Genomic DNA, 15,000 nt, shown 5'->3' with positions numbered 1-15,000 from the left:
TGTCAACAATGATGAATGAAAAGTTTCCCTGGGCTCCACTGGGGTCTTGATTGACCTATAAATTTTCTTTATAGATTCAGCTCGTATTTCATATGCAGTTTGTTTAGGTTTCATAGCTATTTACACGAGTAATTACTAAAAATGATTTCGTTACCATGGTAACGATGTGTTTACGTTTGCGCCACGGCGTAAGGAAGAAGTTCCCCGGAGTGAGCGTAACGCTCTTTAAAATCTCCGTGTCTCGGAATTTAAAGGTCCGAAAGCAGCTGATTTTAGTTGTTATGCGTTTATTTATGCCTAACATGATTATTTTTGTATATTTTTTGTTGCTATTTTGCCGAAACTTTGAGTATATTTCTTATTTCTTGTCGTCATCCTTGCTCCCGGGGAAAAATAAGTCTCCCTCTGCCATTGTCGACAGGAGGACAAACAAAGACTTTTAAATTTCCTCGTCTTGTGATTTAAAGGCCTCAAAGCAGCTGATTTGAGTTGCCATGCGGTTTTTATGCTTATCATGATTATTTTTGTATATTTTTTATTTCTATTTTGCCGAAACCTTTAGTATATTATTATATTCATCGCCGTCATGCTCATTCCCGGGCCCGGTCTCGATGAACAACGTGTTGGCGGGGTGACTCGGACGAAGTACTTAGTTCAGCTGTTTACTTTGTGAGAGAATCTTGGCTTTCGTGCGTTATCCGTCAATTTTGCGCTTTTACAGCCTATTCTAATAAGTGATAGTGCTTTATACCTTTTTAGAATATTCCTCTTTATATGTGTGAAGGCATTTGTTGGATAAAATGCCTAATGGTCAAGAAAGATTAGTGTGAATGAAAAATTCTGTGATTAATGGCAACTCAAGGGAAGAAATTGCGACTGTTGTCTCGACCTGGTAAACATGTAACTACGATTTGAAAGGTTGGTGTTGTGTTTATGCATGTATGTTTTCATATTATTTCAAGTATTCTATAGGAATACATATAGTATATATATATATATATATATATATATATATATATATATATATATATATATATATATATATATATATATATATATATATATATATATATATATATATATATATATATATATATATATATATATACCGTATACATATTCATTTGAAAATACGTCGATTTATTTTAGGCAGCCACTGTGTATATTTGAAACTGACTTTGCTGAGAGAGAGAGAGAGAGAGAGAGAGAGAGAGAGAGAGAGAGAGAGAGAGAGAGAGGGAGAGAGAGAGAGAGAGAGGGAGATTGTAAAAGTTTCTTTCTTTCGGTCATAACTGACCTATGCTTAGAGGAATTTTATTATTTTTTTTTTTATTTTTGAAGAAAATTTATTGAACTTTCTTATGGCATGTGTGAAAATAAGGATAAAGCAATGTAAATAGTGGGTATTGTTAGATGAAGTTAGGCGATGACAAACTTTTTTTTTTTATCGTATACATTCCAATAAATAACAGAGAATTCTCATTACAGATACTTGAAAATTATACCATCTTATGGACAATTTATTCAGCTATAAAATTGTATCTAATAGTTTGTAGTTAGAAGAAATGAATAAGGAAAAAAAATAATAAAATGTGTAAAAGCTGTAAACCCAAATTTCTTTACCGCAAGTAACGAGATTTAGGTTTTCAGTTTTTGCTCGTTTACTACTTTTTTCCATGTTTCCTCTCGTTTAACTACAAATTCTAATATACGATTTTATAGCTGAATAAATTGTCTATAATATGGTATCATTTTGAAGTCTCTTTGAGGAGAACTTACTTTGCTGTATTGGAATGTATACGATAAAACATAAAACATTTCGTCATCGCCTAACTTCACCTAACGATAGCCACTATTTAGATGGCTTTATCATTATTTTCGCATATGTCATTAGAAAGTTCAATTAATTTACTTCAAAATAATAAAAAAAAAAAAAAATTACTCTAAATATAGGTTACGTATGATCGATAGAACGAAACTTTTGCAATCTCCGATTTTCGTTACTTGCGCTAAGGAAATTTAGGTTTACAATTGTTGTGGGTATACTATTTTTTTTCATGTTTTCCTTCTTTTAACTACAAACTATTATACACCATTTTATAGCTGAATAAATTTTCTATAAGATGGTATAGTTTTACGATTTCTGTGAGAAGACGCATCTGTGCTTTATCGCAATGTATACGAAAGAATATAAAAAATTTCGTCATCGCCCAACTTCATCTAACAATAGCGGCTATTTATATTATTTTCTTTATACTTTTGATAACTATATTGAAAACTTCAACCTTTTTCCAAAAAAATTAGACCAATCTGACTTCTCTAAGATGAAAATTGAGGCTGTGGGTGCGATTTGAAAAAAATAAGTCGAAAAGCCCTTCAAAACTGAAAATGCCTGGGGCTTAAAGCACGGAAGTTTCCAAGTACGCCGGGGGTAAAAGGGTTAATTACAAAACTACTAATTACTGTAAATAAGATATATGGCATAAAACCACTGAAGTACAGAACTGAAAATTACTGTACTTAACTATCATTTTACTCTTTTGTTTACGTAGACCTTTTGAAAACAATTCCTGATTTCTCTAGAAGTAGAAGAGACATTTTGTTCACGGTAGTTCAACCTCAGTTATCTTTTTCATTTACTCCGGTTACATAATGGTGAGCTACTAAGCTATATATTTTTTTTTCACTTGTGCAATAAATTGGATTTACTTAGCTCGTTCATAAACTGTGTTTATATAGTGATGAACTACTAAACTTTTTTTTTATTTCACTTGTGTAATAAATTGTATAATTTCATAAATTTCTAGATTTTCTTCTAACGAGAAATAAGATGGTCAATATTTGCCTCCCGTCATTGATTGATCAGTACAATTCCGAAAACAAATTGTCTTTCTAACGAGGAGTTGCTCATAACATACATACTTTTAGGTATGAGCTTAAAAGTAGCTATCCTAAGTCATTATTAAAAAAATATGACCTAATCTTTTTAGTCGTATAGAAAATTTATAGTGCATGTATATAGTTGTATACAAATTTTAAAGTTTATAAAGTTTTTAGATAATAAAACGTGTAGATGAAATATTGATGTCTATATACTGTATATGTCCTTTCGTGTCCAGTATGGCTAAAGGTATAATTATTGTCAAAGTGTGAAGTAGGAATCTAAATTATTTGATGCCATTAAAACATATGCATATTCAGGGTGGATAAAGGTAAAAATAAAATTACTGTGTAAAAGTATAGAGTAAAGGTAAAGATAAGAAGCTTTATAGAATCAGTAAAACAGATATACAGTACAGGTACGCATATGTCCCGGGGCGCATATGTCCGGGGACGCAATTGTCCGGGACACAATTGTCAGGGACGCAAACGTCCGGTACGCAAATGTCCTAGAACCATATATATACATATATATATATATATATATATATATATATATATATATATATATATATATATATATATATATATATATATATATATATATATTTATATTTATATATATATACATATATATATATATATATATATATATATATATATATATATATATATGTATATATATAGATATATATATATATATATATATATATATATATATATATATATATATATATATATATATATATATATATATATATATATATATATATATATATATATATATATATATATATATATATATATTTATATATATATCTATATGTATATATATATATATATATATATATATATATATATATATATATATATATATATATATATATATATATATATACATATAGATATATATATATATATATATATATATATATATATATATATATATATATATATATATATATATATATATATATATATATATATATATATCTTAGGTAATTTTAAAATTTAAAATCATTTCAATATTTCCAAATAAATTATATAAATTTAAAATTTAGAGGCATTGCTGATGAAAAGATCTGGATGCTAAGGACACTCTGTCCTTGACTAACTTATAAGCATACTGTGAAGCATTTCTCTGGCAAAACAGAATTATATTCGTGTATAAAGAAAATTTCCATAATTTCAACAGTTTTCTTCCATAAAAATAGTATCTCTAATAAAAGTAAACTTCAAATACTGTTGCCAGCCATCACGGTAAATAAAGTTCACAGAAACCTATATAGTTCATTGAAAGTACATTGTACTCACCTCCTAATTCACCTTTGATACACAAGAGCTATCCTCAGGGTAGAACGCACTCTCTAAGGTTTGGTATATTTCATATAGTTTTTTTTTTTCACTTTTTGGGAGGCACTTGTTCCTGGTTCATCACTTTTACCTGCAGTAAGGTTCTGAAATGCAAAGTAGGTTAAGTCTAAATAACTTATGACGGATAAGCAGTGCAACTTCTTATGTAAAACGTATTTTTTCTTGCCAGCGTGATAAGGCATTCAGACGCATCATCACTCTGCTCAGTGATAAGGGCAAGATGTACTTGTAATTCTCAACTTACTTTTTGTCATCAATAGTACGCTTTGACTAAATGGTTTGAGAGAAAGACAATATGATTTTTTCTCTTTTTTCATTATTAGCTTTTTTTTTAAGAGATGAAAGAGCTTTAGTCTAACTGCTATCTGTTATCGCATACCCAGTGCATATTGTCTTCTGAGTCTGGGCACCTGCATTTTCTAACCTTTCTATTTCCCTAAAGAATATTAAGTGCACCAACATGCCATGGCCACTCTACAAATAATGAATGTTAAGCTTTTTAACTGAATTTTTTCAGAATAACCAGGGGTTGCAGGAATCTTTATTACCCTATATTACCGGTACCAGAATCTGTCTTCCCACACAGGAACCTTTGTCATTCCCGTTGTATATATTCAGGTTTTCTTCTTGGTGTTATTGGAACATGCCAAAGAATCAGAAACTCTAACTTCATACAAGATTATTCAAATTTGATTATGGTTTCATCGGAACAGACAAAAGAAGTGGGACATTAATGTGTGAGTCTCTATAGAAAGGGTTTACTATTTTTTTCATAAATTAATAGCACTCAATTTCCTAATTTCACCTGCGAGTTACAACTGCAGTATCCTACCCCTCCTTTTCCCTTCCATCTCCACTTCGGTGTTTGACAGTAGAATGTTCCTTTTACATCACAGCAATTTTCCCAAATAAATTTTATTGATTCCACGTTTTTAGTATATTATGGTATTCAAAGTGAGTTTATAATAACATGTTTTTTCTCATACATACTGGAATTCATCCTAATTGTGGTTGAAATATCTGAAAAGTTACATAACTATGCAGTGTGAGTCAAAAAAGAAGCTTCTGTCATTGATATAAATGGGTGTTGTTATTAAAATTATATTTACCATCACGACACTTTATATATTAATTCGTTAATATTATTTATTAACAAAACCTGTATGTGAGGGAGAAATGTAGGTTAGTGAATAAGTTTCAATTAGTAATACTTAGTAATTACTTGAAAACAATGATGGTATTCGGACAAAAATACTTCAGACGATTCAGCTATTAGGAAACTTTTCCGAGCTAAAAGGGCACCCCTCCGAGTGAGTTAATTGCACCCAATTAAAATTTTTTTGGGTAGTCTACTTTGCCTATTAAAAAAATAAAAATCAATACTATGAATATTTATGTAAACACCTTGTGATAGAAATATTCTATATATGATACAAGTAAATGATGTGACGGAAATGACAAATTTATAAAACAAATAATGCAACTACAAGACGGCGCAAATCTGCGTCAATAAGCAAATGAGTATATGTAAGATTATATGTAGGCATATGCTCTCCATTGGTAGGGATGGAACTATTCTGGACTCATGCATCCCATGCTGATGCAGGACGAGTCGCCCAGTCTGTATCCAGCTCTTGTAGGAGATGCATTGTCTTAAATTATACTCCTTATAGAACAACCTGTATCTCATTGACATACTCCAGTCCTAAACTTCGAACATGGCACAGTTACGCGAATAGGCTCAGGGGATGGCCGACAGTAACCAGAGGGATATCCGTGTTTAAGAAATATGTTTTCATAGCTGGACGCGTGCTACCCTTTTGTTACGACATTACATGTGGTCCAGATTGCATCAGTAATTTATTCTAAAAGCTTCTATGGTGAGATCAAAGTAGACATTTTTGAGGAAGGCAATAAAGACGCAGAATTGTTAAACGAAAGCCCTGTATGGAAATGACCACTGCCATTACAAGGGTATATAAACTTCAAGAAGAGATTTTCCAGGGGAGATAGGACATGACATAAGACAGGAGAGGAACCATGTCCGAAGGAAATGAGAACCAAGTCCTAATGAGATAAGAAGCAGAGAATGCCAGAAGTCTGATAGAGCCAGATTTTAACCTTCCCTTCAGACAACAAACACCTATCTCCAAAATCCTGTTATGACTAAGAAACAAATTGAAGCATCCACCCCTCACTGCTTGTGCCGAAAAGAAGCCCACACTGCCTGCAGCCGGCCTTAGTTCAGTACTAATGTCGAATTCTTTGAAAAAAACTTTGGATGTTCTATATTTAGGCCACCCTTTCTGTGACGTCTTTGAGTCCAGTCATGGTGCCCGTTTCATATGAACCTTAAGCCACCCTTCTTCAGTGTTTTTAAGGTTGAAGTCTCCGTACCAGTATCGTCTCAGAAGCTGCAGAAAACTATTCGTTATGTATTTCTACCCTTCTTACTGTTCCCCTTTTCTTATTGATGTTTTGATTGATTTCATTTGTCACTTGAAGTAAACGAATTAGTAACATCGATTTTCTTTATATAAGTTTGTAAATAATCGTTGTATATTTTCTTGGGTTTCTTTTTATATTCATTTTACATATTTCAATGGCTGTTGTTGGAAACCTTTATTTTAATTATTCTAAGAGCCAGTGTCGAGGGTAAAATAGTAATAGTGGGCGACCTAGTAGGATTTTCGACAACGTAACCAATTGAAACAGGGAGAATATAGAAAACAGAAGAATGATTGATATTACAAAAGATTTGATATCTTCAGGTAAACTTGTTGGTCATGATGGTGATGTTCTCCGTTAGCATGTTTTTAGTAGAGAGCAGGGAATGTATGAGAGACATGAAAGATCAGCTGAAAGAGAAAAAAAGATGAAAGACAGCGAGAAAAAAAATATAAACAGAGTAAGCAGGAGTTAGAAATAGCTCATTTAAAACAAAATCTGCAAGTAGGAGACCAGTAAGTAAACCATCAGGTAGCAGTCTAGATAGTAATTCTTCATAGAATGATGATTCTGTTAATTTAGGTATGGGTGCAGTGTTGATATTAATTCCAAAATTTGATGACGAAGATGTAACAAAATATTTCATGTCCTTTGAAAAGTTAATGAACAGAGTAAGTTGTCCAACCAAAAAGTGGACTTTTTATTCACTATCAGTTTTAAGTGGAAGGACACTTTCTGTGTATAGTTGCATGTCTGAGGATAAAAGTGAGGAATTTGATACAAATAAAGAAACTGTTTTTAGTGCATACAGGTTAGTACCAGAGGCATACCATAAAAAATTTAGAAGTTGGAGAAGGGATGAGTGTAACACGCGTGTGGAATACAGAAAGAAGTTAGAAAGATCGTTTTGTGAATTTTTAACTTCTGCTGAAGTAGATACTTTTGATGATCTCAAGAACTTAGTTTTGTTAGAAAACTTCAAAGATAACATATCTCCAGACATTAAGCTATATATAGAAGATACACCGTGAAAAGTCGTTTACAGATGCAACAAGGTTGGTTGATGATTACAGTCTTACTCACAGTTTAAATGATATCATAAAGAAAAATAATCCTTCTTCTAGTAAGATGCAACATAGTATCAGTAGTTTTAGCAAGAGTAATACAGATAAATATGATTATTATTATTATTATTATTATTATTATTATTATTATTATTATTATTATTATTAGCTAAGCTACAACCCTAGTTGGAAAAGCAAGATGCTATAAGCCCAAGGGCTCCAATAGGGAAAAATAGCGCAGTAAGTAAAGGAAATAAGGAAATAAATAAATGATGAGAATAAATTAACAATAAATCATTCTGAAAACAGTAACAGCGTCAAAACAGATAGGTCCTATATAAACTATTAACGTCAAAAACAGATATAGTGGGGCAGCATAGCTAACCTATTGTGCATTTTGTGATACAAGCACCAAATCTGGCACAAATGCACATTGACATATGGCGAACATTTTCAGATATTGAGCCACTCGGAATTCTCTATTCATTTCCGCCATATTGTAATTCAAAATATTCACCATTTGAAATCTACTTTTGTGCTTATCTGTGGATCTAAAATTGCTATTGACTCGATTCTGGTGCCTAAATGTAGGTTTTGGGGGGCAAGGAATCCGATGGTTATAATCTGCATTGCGTATTTTTTTACCACTGAGACGCCATATTTGATTTCAAAATGGCCGCAATTTGAAATCTTCATTTATGATTATCAGTGGGTCTAATGCTGCTTTTGACTCGATTCTGGTGTCTAACTTTATGTTTTGGGGGGCAAGGAATCCAATGATAATAATCTGCATTGTGTATCTTTTAGCATTGAGCCGTCATGTTGGATTTCAAAATGGCCGCCATTTAAAATATAGGCTACATTTGCGATTATCTTTGGGTTTAATGGTGCTATTGACTAGATTCTTGTGTCTAATTGTATGATTCGGAGGGGGGGGGGCAAGGAATCCAATATTTTAAGGGACAAAGATTCTAATGATAACAAAATACATACCATATTTTTACCTATGGACCGCCACTTTGGATTTCAAAAACGGTGCTTTACATTGCATGGCCGCTTCTCAATTTACGGTTTACATTATATGAGGATCTAATGATTTGATTCTGGTGGTGGTGTGGTGGTAGTAATACACTCTTAAAATTTCCGTGTAAGGAAAACGATCAGTTGGGGCCAAACTCCATTTCGGGTAAAAATGACACAGAATAAGGTATAATAATAAGACCATTTCTCGGTCAGATCTGACCTTTTCTGTGTAAAATCTAACTCTATTCCGAGTCTTTTTTGATCCAGAATGGAGTTTGGCCCCAACTGATCACTATCCGGGTCTGACGCGGAACTTTTAAGAGTGTAATTGTAGTAGCAGTTTTTGAGGCATTTTTGATTACAGAAATGCTATATTGTGTCTTTTCAGGTTCATCGTGATGCATGCATGCCTGTAGACTGACTGTGCTGGTTCTTCTGAAGACAGTTCGATCACCATGTCCAAGAGGTTCACACTAGCTCATGCTGAGCGAACTTCATCAACATCACAACACAACACCACTACTGACTGAAGGTTATGCATCATATGTCAAGAGAACAAGATGGAGACATTGACCAAACCTGAACAATCTAAGAAAAAAGACATTGGTAGTGGATACAGTTCACTCGCAGAGAACTTGATCAAATTCAGTAAACTTGGAGAGCTTCCATGATCACTCCAATTAGAAAGACTTGATGATGGCCATGGCATTGAAGGTGCGATGGTTGCACACGGCACACAATATCATCATACGTGCAAGCTCCAGTACAACATCACTAAACTACAGAGATCACAGATTAGAGCACTCAGGAAAGAAGGTCAGAGCGATGAGGAACCATCTTTATGCAAACGCATCAGGGCGCATTCACGTTCGAGTACAGAGAAGGTTCCAGAAACTTGTTTTTTCTATGGACAACCTGCGGGGACTAATAGTCTTCGGAAAGCTGCAACATTCAAAATTGACAGACGCATCAGTGCCTGTGCAAACCTTCTTGGTGATACAGTACTGCTTGGCCATCTCAGTGGTGGGGACACGGTTGCGTTGGACGCCCAATATCACCACAGTGCTTGATAGGACTTTACAAATGCGCGTGATCGGTCCAATCAACAGGACCACAGGACTCACATCAAGAGAGAGCAATGTCGGCAGTAGCCTTTGCTGAACTCGTCCTCTACATTGAAGAAACAAGACAAGATGAGGAGACAGCACCAGTATTTAGATTGGCCAATCTTGTCCACCTTTATCAGTCGAGAATGGAACAGCTCGGAGTGCAGCTCGATACGAGAGTCACTACACACGACTGAAACAGAGACTGATATCTCAGTTTCCTGACATGCGAGCACACACCAAGGGGAGAGACATATTGATGGCATTTGAAGAAGATCTCGGTGCTGCTCTTGACAAAGCCTGCGAATTGAACAGTTATAGTGATGCAGTCCATCTTGCATGTGCTGCACACATTGTTCGCCGTCATATGTTTGGAGTAGCCAAGCCCTTCACAGGATTCCCTGAAGGATGTCAAGAAGAATCTGTTCCACCGTTGCTGCTTGCACTAGTCAGCATGATTCTCGAGGGACCCAGCATCAAGGACCACACGGAAGACACTAACCCTGCAGCAATTACCACAGCTCAGATACTGAAGTTCAACAGGGTCAAACACAAGCGAACTCGTGGCACCAGATCGTCCACCTGTGTTAAGCACAGTGTTGCACAAGAGACCCCACTTCCAACATACATAGGGATGATGTTGCATGCTCATACATGCAAGAAACAATTAGTCGATAGACTTTCACACGATGGCTGAAGCATCTCGTATGACAGAGTGCTCCAGCTCTCAGAATAGATGGGCAACCGTATCTGCAAACAGTTTCACAGAGAACAAGTGGTCTGCCCTCCAAAGTTGGGTGGTGAAGTGTTTACAACTGCCGTTGTAGACAACATAGACCACAAACCCAGTGCAACAACATCAAAAGACTCCTTCCATGGTACCGGTATTTCTTTAATACAACATCCCTCATACACTGGTGAAGTAGTGGATCGAAGCATCATTGTAGCCGGAAAATCTGGAGATGCACGGTCCAAGACTGTCGCCCCTTTGCTGCACTATTATACTGACGTACCCCCATCACTAGCCGCATCAAGGGGTCGCATGTCCCAGCTGCTAGAGTAGAATCATTGGCTAGAGGAAACTTCCAACAGCAGACTGATGAAGAATACAAATGGCTAGGCAATGTAAAACAGGTCCTAGAAGATAAAACTGGTACAGTAGACAATGAAAACACATTTCTGCCCCACGTTACTGCTCCCACTCTTCATGGAAAGTGCTCACACTGTGGCCATGATCCGCCATTCAATGGACATTGTGAAGAATGCTGTAAAACACCTAAATCCTGGACAGACACCAGTGATCACCTTTAATCACCCACTGCTTGCTTTGGCCAAGCAGATACAGTGGAAGTGGCCAGATAGTTATGGTGAAGACCACATAATGGTGATGTTTGGTGGTCTCCACATCGAGATGGCGGCACTGAAGACAAATTAACACCTTGAATGGGTACCAATCGTAAAAAATATTTCCCAAAATTACACTAATCAAGACACGCTAATGAAATTTTCAGGCATTATTAGCACTATAATAAGGCATATCCTCTGTAAGTTTTATCATAAAGGATTTTATGAATAAAAATGTGAAAATCGGAGCTAGCGACTTAAATGTTATTTGGTGACCGGTGAAAAACTACTGTCTTGAATTGAAATTCGGTCTGTTATTAAGTTTTGTTTATCCACCTGGAACAAGCACACAAAGTTTTATCAAAGTCGAACAGTAAATAAGCACACAGCAAGAAAAAAAAACCAGCAATAACTTTAGTGAAAGCCAAGCCGATGATGGAGGGAAACCTAAAAATAAATATTCACCAAAAATTAAAATCTCGATTTAGGGAAAAAACCTTCTTTGTTTTTGTAGGTATTATGTCACTTGATAGCCTAAAACATCTAAATATTATATTACTTAAGGCATAAGAGCAGGACAAGCAAAGAAATACACCCCTCTCTCTAAAAAGAAAAAAACGAGAAATTACGATTTTTGTCTGATGACAGAAACATTGGAGATAATCTCATAGTCACCCCTGAACTAATTTTATTTGATGTAACTGATATTAGAAAACGACTTCAACCAATTTTTAAGAGGTAAACTATAAAAATTGGACAATTACTAATGATATTTCTTATTTTTACTATGAACATAAGGGGGGCGTTGATGACCATGGGGGGCATTATAGAGGCTGGAGATGAATTCTACACATATCACGGCCTTCTGATAGGCAAAAGGAAGACTTTTAGCAAAGAAAAAAAAATTGGCAAAAATCAGCCTTGGAAGGTGGAGCCTACCCTTAGGGACTGGCTGAAAGGATGTGGTTGGGTGCTAGCACTGGTGCAAGCTGAGATTGCGACAGCGGGGTCAGCAGACTCATTCTTGCGAGCATCTCATGTCTTGCGCACTTGAAGAGCACATCAAGTGACTGCAGCAGCACTGTACATCCTGCAGCACCATGCCTACAACCGCTTCTGTTTGGGAGAAACCAGAGATGCAGAGGACCTTCCTGCATTTGAAGACTGGTGTCACCAGAGACGAGACAACATCCCCCAGTTTCGCTACTGGGCAACTGTGCTGGAACTAGAATTGTTGGTTCAAGTATGTGACTGTTCTCTCAAGCAGGGATCATTTGTGATGTACCTAGATGCTCTGACACAGCTGGTCCCTTGGTTTCACGCACTAGATAATACCCACTATGCTAGGTGGATACCAGTGCACCTGAAGGACATGGTCGAGCTAACTACCAAACACCCAAACATAACCAGAAAATTCAGCGAAGGTCACTTCACAGTTAAAAAGACGCAGAGGGTGTTCTCCTCAATCCTGCCTGACCAGGCACATGAGCAGAATAATGCCTGCATCAAAAGAGATGTTGGCGCAGTTGGGCTTACTGACAACCCTAGTGCCCTTTGTCGCTGGATGGTTGCAGGACCAGAAGTTGCTAGGGTGATCGAAGAATTCCAAGACGGGAACCAATACTGTAGACGGCAAACAACAGACACACGCCATCATGATCAGACTCCAAGTGTACAGGCCTCATTTGTGAGAGATGTCTGCTCTCTCATTGGTGTAATAGAGGAGATGGGTAACCCATTCGAGGAGGAGAGCCAGGATCTAGTCGTACTGGATTCAAAGGACATTGCAGGTCCTGCTGCCGTGGAGACCGTGATGAATGCCAAGAAGATTGGCCAAGAGCAGTTCGAGGCTTTCACCAGAAAGTCTGTTGGACAGAACAAAGGCAGTGGACGACCCCATAACTCGTAACAAGCTGAAGTTATTCAGCCTTTCAACTCCAAGAAGCCAGAGCAAAGGTCAGCAAAGCTCACCTCCGTCAAAAATGACCGTGAACTCTTCGCACGCCTGTACATTGGCTGCCAGACAAGGGATGGAAACCTTGAGGAGTTCTTTCGTCATAAGAACCAGGCATGTCTTCCTGCACTGTCCGATGGTGGAAACCTCTTCACTGGTACCAGGAGAGATCTCATCACATGTTTGGAAGAAATCTCCGACGCTAAGACAGATACTCCTGTAACTACCAGTATAGTGCTTGATGGAGCAGCTATCGTCCAGATGCTGAAGCCGGCTGCATCAAAGGCCTTTGAAGAGTACGCACATCAGATCTTCATTCCATATATATCTACTAAGCTGCAAACAGTGTCACGCCTGGATCTGATCTGGGATACTTACCTTGCTGATTCACTGAAAGGTAGTACACGTTCAAAGCGGGGACAGGGCGTGCGGAGACGTGTGGCGGCTGCCGCATCCATACCAGGAAACTGGCAAAACTTCCTACGAGTGGACAGCAACAAGACCGAGCTGTTTAAGTTTCTCTCAACAGCTCTCTTGGATTGGTTTGACCAGGAGGACAAGCAACTCGTCATTACTGATGGAGAGGCAGTGCTTAACAAACCACTACTACCAGATCTGACTTCACTCGACCCATGCAACCATGAAGAGGCTCACAGTCGGATATTGCTGCATGCATCTCACGCAGCTAAGCACGGACACCATTCAATAGTCATCCGGAGTGTAGACACCGATGTTGTGGTGCTGGCAGTGTCCTTGGTACAGGAATTGCAACCAGAAGACAAACTATGGCTGGCATTCGGAACAGGCCGAAGTTTCCGATACCTAGCAGCATATGAAATAGCAGCTGGACTGGGACCAGAGAAGGCTCGTGCACTGCCAATGTTCCACGCTCTAACTGGATGCGATACTGTGTCAAGCTTTGCTAAACATGGCAAGAAGACCGCATGGGTAGTCTGGACAGTACTGCCAAAGTTAACCTAAGCACTGATGCAGCTGTCTTCCACACCAAGTGACATACCAAATGATGCAATGTGCACCATCAAGAGGTTCGTGATCCTGTTGTATGATCGAACCAGCAAATGCATGGACATTGACAAGGCCAGGAGGAAACTCTTCACAAGGAAGAACAATGTGCAGCTGATCCCTCCAAAAAAGGCTGCTTTAGAGGAACATGTCAAGAGGGCAGTATATCAAGGTGGACATGTGTGGGGTCAGATACTGCTGCCAGCACCAGAACTCCCACCACCAACAAACTGGGGTTGGTCAATGACTGGAGGACAATACACACCATACTGGACCAGGCTACCTGAGGCCGCTCACACCTGCATTGAGCTGGTTTCTTGCAAGTGCCAGAAAGGGTGTGTGAGACACTGCAAGTGCAAGAAGGCTGCCCTTAAGTGCACAGCCCTCTGTGTGTGTGAAGGGTCTGCATATGAAGATGAGTCCACAACATTCATTTACTTGTGGCAGTGCTAAACTGGTTAATATGAGATGGTTTATGTACACATATCTTCAGTACCGATGTATACCTAGCCTCAAATACAAGACCATTGTAGAATGTCAGTACACACCCAACCTTATATATTACACCATAGCATGTCAGAATTTTAACTAAGATATTTAAGACATGACCTAAGACATGTATCAAAATTATAAAACTGAAAATTAGTAGTTTAAGTAAGTCGATATTTATTTAGAGTTTTACAGGTAACACTATTTTTGAGAAGTTTACGTTGTTTTGTGTTGATGTTCACACAAATTTGATGCTTGTATCACAAAATGCACAATCCTTTTGAAATTTCGAGCT

At 37.0% G+C, this 15,000-nt stretch overlaps 1 long non-coding RNA gene across 1 annotated transcript in view; it reads right to left on the bottom strand.

Annotated features, from left to right (window-relative positions):
- LOC137633960 (uncharacterized) overlaps nucleotides 1-15,000 on the bottom strand; it is a 97,528-nt gene that overhangs the window by 26,257 nt on the left and 56,271 nt on the right. The window contains exon 2 of the long non-coding RNA XR_011042384.1: nucleotides 4,195-4,337. This is a non-coding gene — a long non-coding RNA (uncharacterized lncRNA). The remainder of the gene's footprint in view (nucleotides 1-4,194; nucleotides 4,338-15,000) is intronic.

Source organism: Palaemon carinicauda, chromosome 43 (assembly GCF_036898095.1).
Source record: "Palaemon carinicauda isolate YSFRI2023 chromosome 43, ASM3689809v2, whole genome shotgun sequence".
Lineage (NCBI taxonomy): Eukaryota > Metazoa > Arthropoda > Malacostraca > Decapoda > Palaemonidae > Palaemon > Palaemon carinicauda.
The sequence above is the reverse complement of the archived record's forward strand: the minus strand, read 5'-3'. Positions and strand labels throughout refer to the sequence as shown.